The 6,350-nt window shown below is 44.6% G+C and overlaps 1 long non-coding RNA gene across 1 annotated transcript; it reads right to left on the bottom strand.

Annotated features, from left to right (window-relative positions):
- Positions 1 to 58: 58 nt before the first annotated feature.
- Positions 59 to 3,520, bottom strand: LOC120735847. The gene is made up of 3 exons (XR_005696359.1): positions 2,829 to 3,520; positions 2,528 to 2,649; positions 59 to 1,527 (listed from the first exon to the last, which is right to left on the bottom strand). It is a non-coding gene; the product is annotated as an uncharacterized LOC120735847 (long non-coding RNA).
- Between the last annotated feature and the right edge of the window lie 2,830 nt (positions 3,521 to 6,350).

Below are 6,350 nucleotides of genomic sequence, written 5' to 3'. Positions count from 1 at the left end.
GCACCACACCAACTTCAAAATCCTCTTTTAGAAAACCTTCAAAACTTCCTCTGAGGAATCAGTTTCACCTTGTACTAACAGCGCACTGACATCTAGAGCTCAAAACTCTGCAAGCAGTTACAGATTTCAGTCCGATATATCAGGACAAAGACATTGTTACACAGTTACAGAGAGCATGCAGACAGGATTTTACATCTCACATCTCCAGAGGCTGAACAACAACAGCAAAGTAAGAACAGCTGACAAGCAGTTTCATGCCCAGATGGTGTTTTATTCTCTTGTTACACTGGACGTGCTGTGAAATGTTGAACCTGCTTTGGTAGCTGTGCACTACAAGTCTCAATATGAGGTCACAGGAGCTGCTGTGGACGAGGCCATACTAGGCTGGAGAGAGCGAGTGCAAAGTTTAGCAGCTGTCAAATAAAAAGTCTTCAACATGAAGACTGAACCAGCTCAGCACAACAGTCTCACAGAAGCAGAAGTCTCCAATCAAAAGATGACTTCATGAACTGCTCATTACACTGGAGAGCGAGGAGGCCCGACCAGACAGGCTGAATCTGCAAAAACAAACACCAGACGGAGGAAAGGAACGGCGAAGCATAAAACATCAGCGAAACCTGATGGAGAACATGTAAAAGGCATGTATGGGAATATGGCTGCCAACGGAAATGGGCCACAAGTCAGACAAAGTCATTTCTTGACTGAGAACATGTGGCAGAAATCAGCCAATCACATCTTTATTCGCTGATTTTAACTTTTGACTAATGCTTCAAATTTGGCTTCAGGACCTCATCAGACCCGCTGACACTGATTTTCAGTCCAGTTCTTGTGTAATGTGACACACCTCAGCCTTTCCTCCATCTTCCTGACAGCCAGCCTTCTACTGAGGCCGTTTCCGATGAAGCTTTGGTGAAGAGTCCATGTGTCCGATCTTTGCTGGATTTGATCTCATTTCTTGAGTTTCAGATACAGTTCACGTGCTGCAGATAGACTTTTAGACCCGCTACATCTTCTTTGTCGTCCCCTTTTCCCGATTCCTCAAAACATTCATAAATAAAAGCCTTGAAAGTGAAACTGAGTGGAGAAGACAGTCTGGAAGCAACATCTGAAAGAAATGGTGGTGCATTTAAAGAGGAACAAATAAAAAAGACATAAGACATCAGTAAAAACGTGTCATAATTTATGTCCCTGTATGCAGAAGCTGCACATGTTGCTATGTGTGCATCTGCTTTTGCTGTGTAGAGTCTGTATAGTCCAAAACAAACAGCCAGGTTTGCTTCTGTTAATGAAATGAGGTCGCGATTAGGACAGCAGACCCTTTAGTACTCCAAACTACTGTTCTTATTATTTTGGAGATGCTACAACCGTCGTCTGGCCAGCATCAAGTCGTTCTGCTCTTTTATCAAAAGCACTCTTCACTACACGGATCTTTACTCAAGCCACGGGAAGTCCAGTGTACTCCGGTGGCCCAAAGCAATCATAGAGTTCCTGCTGGTGCTAGATGATTGTACTGGTCCCAGATCAGGCCTGTAAAGATGAAAAGGCAGGGAGTAAACATGTGTACATACACATCTAAGATACTCTTTTACTTTGTGCATGTGTCAGCAGGAGAAGGGTGTTTCTAAAACATCTTGGATTACAGCGAGACCTTACTAGGCCTAAATCCCAGACTCCCACTCCTACACGGGAACACTGAGGAATGCTGATTTGACTCTCCCAACCCTGCTCTGTCCATCTGGGTGGGTGCCAAGCTCCAGTCGGGACGGAGGGAGAGGCTGAAGTGCCAGCAACCCTCCACCTCCCATTAAACTCCTCCCTCGACGAGCTCTCAAATAAAGAAGAGCCAGTGTTCATCCAGAACAGGCGAAAAGCCCCTTTTAGAGTCCCAGTCTTTGCATCCTGCCTAAAGGTCTCTTAGGCTGTCATTTCCAAAACACATTGCTCATGCTGGTTATTCACATATAAATAACTATAACTCTTAGGTTTCCTTATCACACAGGTACAGTGCCCTTTCAGTGGCTCTGAATTGGTGTGATTTCGACCCGTGAGGATGTAACGTGTCTTTGACAAGTTGAAGAAGGAAAGCAGGATTATGTTGTTACATGTTTTTACAGCAAAAGTAAAAACAGGAAAATGTGTGTTTTACTGAAAGTGAGCAGAAAACGTGAGTTTTGTTTATGTTTGTGAAGAAAAACAAACATACACTGAAACATGCGCAGGTACATAAATCAACAGTCTTCTTGTGTTGTGTGAGTGGGTGTCATGAAATGTTCTCGTAAAGGAGGGTGGGAAGTTTTCAGCCTGATGATGGTCTGCTTCACTTGCATCACTTGTTAGGAGACCACCTTTTGCCTCTCTGATGGGTCCCCAGCTGTATATGGACCCCTGATTAGCTGCCCATCGGATCATTTGGGCCAGTGTGCAGCGACAAAATGTGAAAAAGGAGCAAAATGGCCGTTTTTCCAAGTTCTTCTGGACCTGACTGCAGATCATAGACGTACACTGTGGTGTGGAGCATGCTCCTCACCTGTAGAGCTGTGGGCAGGACATCTTCAGTGAAGCTGAGGCTGCTCCCAGCCTGCTGTGATTCCTTAACTTAGTCTTCCTTACCACGTCTTTGACTCTGGCCCACGTGCTGTTTTCACTCAGCTGAACACAAAGACACACAAAATCGTCACTGATCAATTTCCCCTTCTAGCAGTAAATGCAATGTCAGCCTGACAGAGTTTTTTGGAATGCAGAGCGTCGCCTCATATATCTCATGTGAAAACATTTGTTAATCACACTGCAGAATGTGATTCTGTCAGGATAAACCGTGCATCACTTACTGTGTGCTGATGGATGGAGAGCCCCTCAGTGCTGTCCCCGTGGACCTCCCCCTCAGTGTGACTCCTTTGGCTTAGGCTCTTCCTGCACGGAGGAGCGAGTGTGAAACCACCACCTGTAACTCCTGAAACAGGGAGCAAACAATAAGCACTTGCAGTTCAGTTTGTGCCTGACTAATAACATTTAAACCAGTATTCGTTTGGTCCTTTCGTGCATTTTGTCAACGCTATAAGCACCTGTAAAAAAACAAAACACACTACACATGTGTGCTGAGCCACAACATTTCAAACGCTGTGTGTCCTCGGTGTCCTGCCCAAACTGAAGGATGGACGTTATCATGGAAAAACACACTGACTTTGATTTAAGTACAGGTGGACCCGACCATGCAGGCAGACACAGCAGTCTGTGTGTGTGTGTGTGTGTGTGTGTGTGTTTCCAAAGCATCGCTACATGATTAGTTGATTAGTGATTTTTCATTCACATCTTGCTGCAGGGAGTAATGGCTGTTATAAGAAATCCTGCTGGAGACAGTGCACGTCTGCTTTTTCCTTCTGTTCATCCCACTCCCCTTCTCCTACTTTACTGTAAACAGATCACTTCTTGTCACAGCTTCTGTTGGTCATAGCACTTTGCTAGGAACTATTCAGTCCAGTGCTATAGCTACAGTGGGGCAAAAAAGTATTTAGTCAGCCACCGATTGTGCAAGTTCCCCCACTTAAAATGATGACAGAGGTCAGTAATTTGCACCAGAGGTACACTTCAACTGTGAGAGACAGAATGTGAAAAAAAAATCCATGAATCCACATGGTAGGATTTGTAAAGAATTTATTCGTACATCAGGGTGGAAAATAAGTATTTGGTCACCTCAAACAAGGAAAATCTCTGGCTCTCACAGACCTGTAACGTCTTCTGTAAGAAGCTTTTCTGTCCCCCACTCGTTACCTGTATGAATGGCACCTGTTTGAACTCATCATCTGTATAAAAGACACCTGTCCACAGCCTCAAACAGTCAGACTCCAAACTCCGCCATGGCCAAGACCAAAGAGCTTTCGAAGGACACCAGGAAAAGTATTGTAGACCTGCACCAGACTGGGAAGAGTGAATCTACAATAGGCAAGCAGCTTGGTGTGAAAAAATCAACTGTGGGAGCAATCATCAGAAAATGGAAGACATACAAGACCACTGATAATCTCCCTCGATCTGGGGCTCCACGCAAGATCTCATCCCGTGGGGTCAAAATGATTATGAGAACGGTGAGCAAAGATCCCAGAACCACACGGGGGGACCTGGTGAATGACCTGCAGAGAGCTGGGACCAAAGTAACAAAGGTCACCATCAGTAACACACTACAACGGCAGGGAATCAAATCCCGCAGTGCCAGACGTGTTCCGCTGCTGAAGCCAGTGCATGTCCAGGCCCGTCTGAAGTTTGCCAGAGAGCACATGGATGATACAGCAGAGGATTGGGAGAATGTCATGTGGTCAGATGAAACCAAAGTAGAACTTTTTGGTATAAACTCAACTCGTCGTGTTTGGAGGAAGAAGAATACTGAGTTGCATCCCAAGAACACCATACCTACTGTGAAGCATGGGGGTGGAAACATCATGCTATGGGGCTGTTTTTCTGCCAAGGGGACAGGACGACTGATCCGTGTTAAGGACAGAATGAATGGGGCCATGTATCGTGAGATTTTGAGCCAAAACCTCCTTCCATCAGTGAGAACTTTGAAGATGAAACGAGGCTGGGTCTTCCAACATGACAATGATCCAAAACACACCGCCCGGGCAACAAAGGAGTGGCTCCGTAAGAAGCATTTGAAAGTCCTGGAGTGGCCTAGCCAGTCTCCAGACCTCAACCCCATAGAAAATCTGTGGCGGGAGTTGAAAGTCCGTGTTGCTCGGCGACAGCCCCAAAACATCACTGCTCTCGAGAAGATCTGCATGGAGGGATGGGCCAAAATACTAGCTACTGTGTGTGCAAACCTGGTAAAGACCTATAGTAAACGTTTGACCTCTGTTATTGCCAACAAAGGTTATGTTACAGAGTATTGAGTTGTATTTTTGTTATTGACCAAATATTTATTTTCCACCCTGGTTTACGAATAAATTCTTTACAAATCCTACCATGTGGATTCATGGATTTTTTTTTTTCACATTCTGTCTCTCACAGTTGAAGTGTACCTCTGGTGCAAATTACTGACCTCTGTCATCATTTTAGGTGGGGGAACTTGCACAATCGGTGGCTGATTAAATACTTTTTTGCCCCACTGTACATAACAGTTGGTGAATCCAAATGTGAAATTACTTTATGTGGACTGTGCATAGTCCAAATACGTGTTCCTGTCAGGAGCAGATTTCCGCCCGGGTTTGGGTAAAGCAGAACCTTTCTTTAAAGTAGATGAACTGTGGGGGTAGTTCTGGGTCACACTGTGAAACTCGAGCATTGCTAAAACAATTTGAGAACATAGTTTAGTTCGTTCAGGGTGTTTTCAGAAGCTTGAAGGCTGCAGAACAGACTGTAAGTCCTGTCTGAGGAAAATATCTCGTCTTCTACGTTTGGAGAAGCTGAGAACTGCATCTAAGCATCCTTCTTTGCCTGCTTGTGCAAATAAACTGCTTTGTATGCTGCCAGTTTTTTCACTGCTGTTGGTTGGTCATTAGTTGTAGTTTTATCCAACCGAAACCATAAACCTCTGACCGTTAGTAACTACGAGCACACCTCTTGATTTCTGTTGGAAGAAGTAATAGACTCTCATTTTGTTGCTGTCTTATCTCCTCAGACCTGAACTCTTCCACAGCAGCGTTTTTAATTTCTCTTTGATATTTGGGCTGATTGGTATTTTGGTCTAAATAAATGTCCACATATGTGAACGCCAGGTCCTAGGGGGTTAAAGGTGCAGTCTGCCCTTGATTGGAAACACACCATAAACATGCTTATTTATTCCAGTTACTGTCAACAGGTTAGACATGCGATCCTCTTGTTTTGGGACAGCTGACAAGAGCAGCAACAACAGCTGCTTATAAGATAACATTATCCTGATGTTAGGCTCAAGATAAACAGGCTGATTACATGCTCACATCACCTAAGACTTTATTTACGAGTCCAACAAAATCATATCGACTTCACAGAAAGTTTCACTGTTGCTGGCAAACAGCAGCTAAAAACAGCAGGTTACCAAGAGCATATCCTCAGTGCTACCTCCAGCTCAACGCGCCTACGCTGTGATTGGACAGCAGCTTCACTGAATCGACGTGTATCAGGCTGCCTTCACAAACCTGGCATACTCAATCTTTAACGTCAGTTTTGTTTATATAGCACTAAATCACATCAGAAAAAACACATGATGAGTGAAAAACAGAAAGGAAAGTGTGAATCTTGAAAGTAGAGATAGTGTCTGTCTCCTGAATCCAAACTGGAAGCTGGTTCCACAGAAGAGGGGCCTGAAAACTGAAGGCTCTGCCTCCCATTCTACTTTTAAATACTCTAGGAACAACAAGTAGGCCTGCAGAGCGAGACGAAGGGCT

Source organism: Simochromis diagramma, unplaced genomic scaffold (assembly GCF_900408965.1).
Source record: "Simochromis diagramma unplaced genomic scaffold, fSimDia1.1 OVJJ01000816.1, whole genome shotgun sequence".
Lineage (NCBI taxonomy): Eukaryota > Metazoa > Chordata > Actinopteri > Cichliformes > Cichlidae > Simochromis > Simochromis diagramma.
The sequence above is the reverse complement of the archived record's forward strand: the minus strand, read 5'-3'. Positions and strand labels throughout refer to the sequence as shown.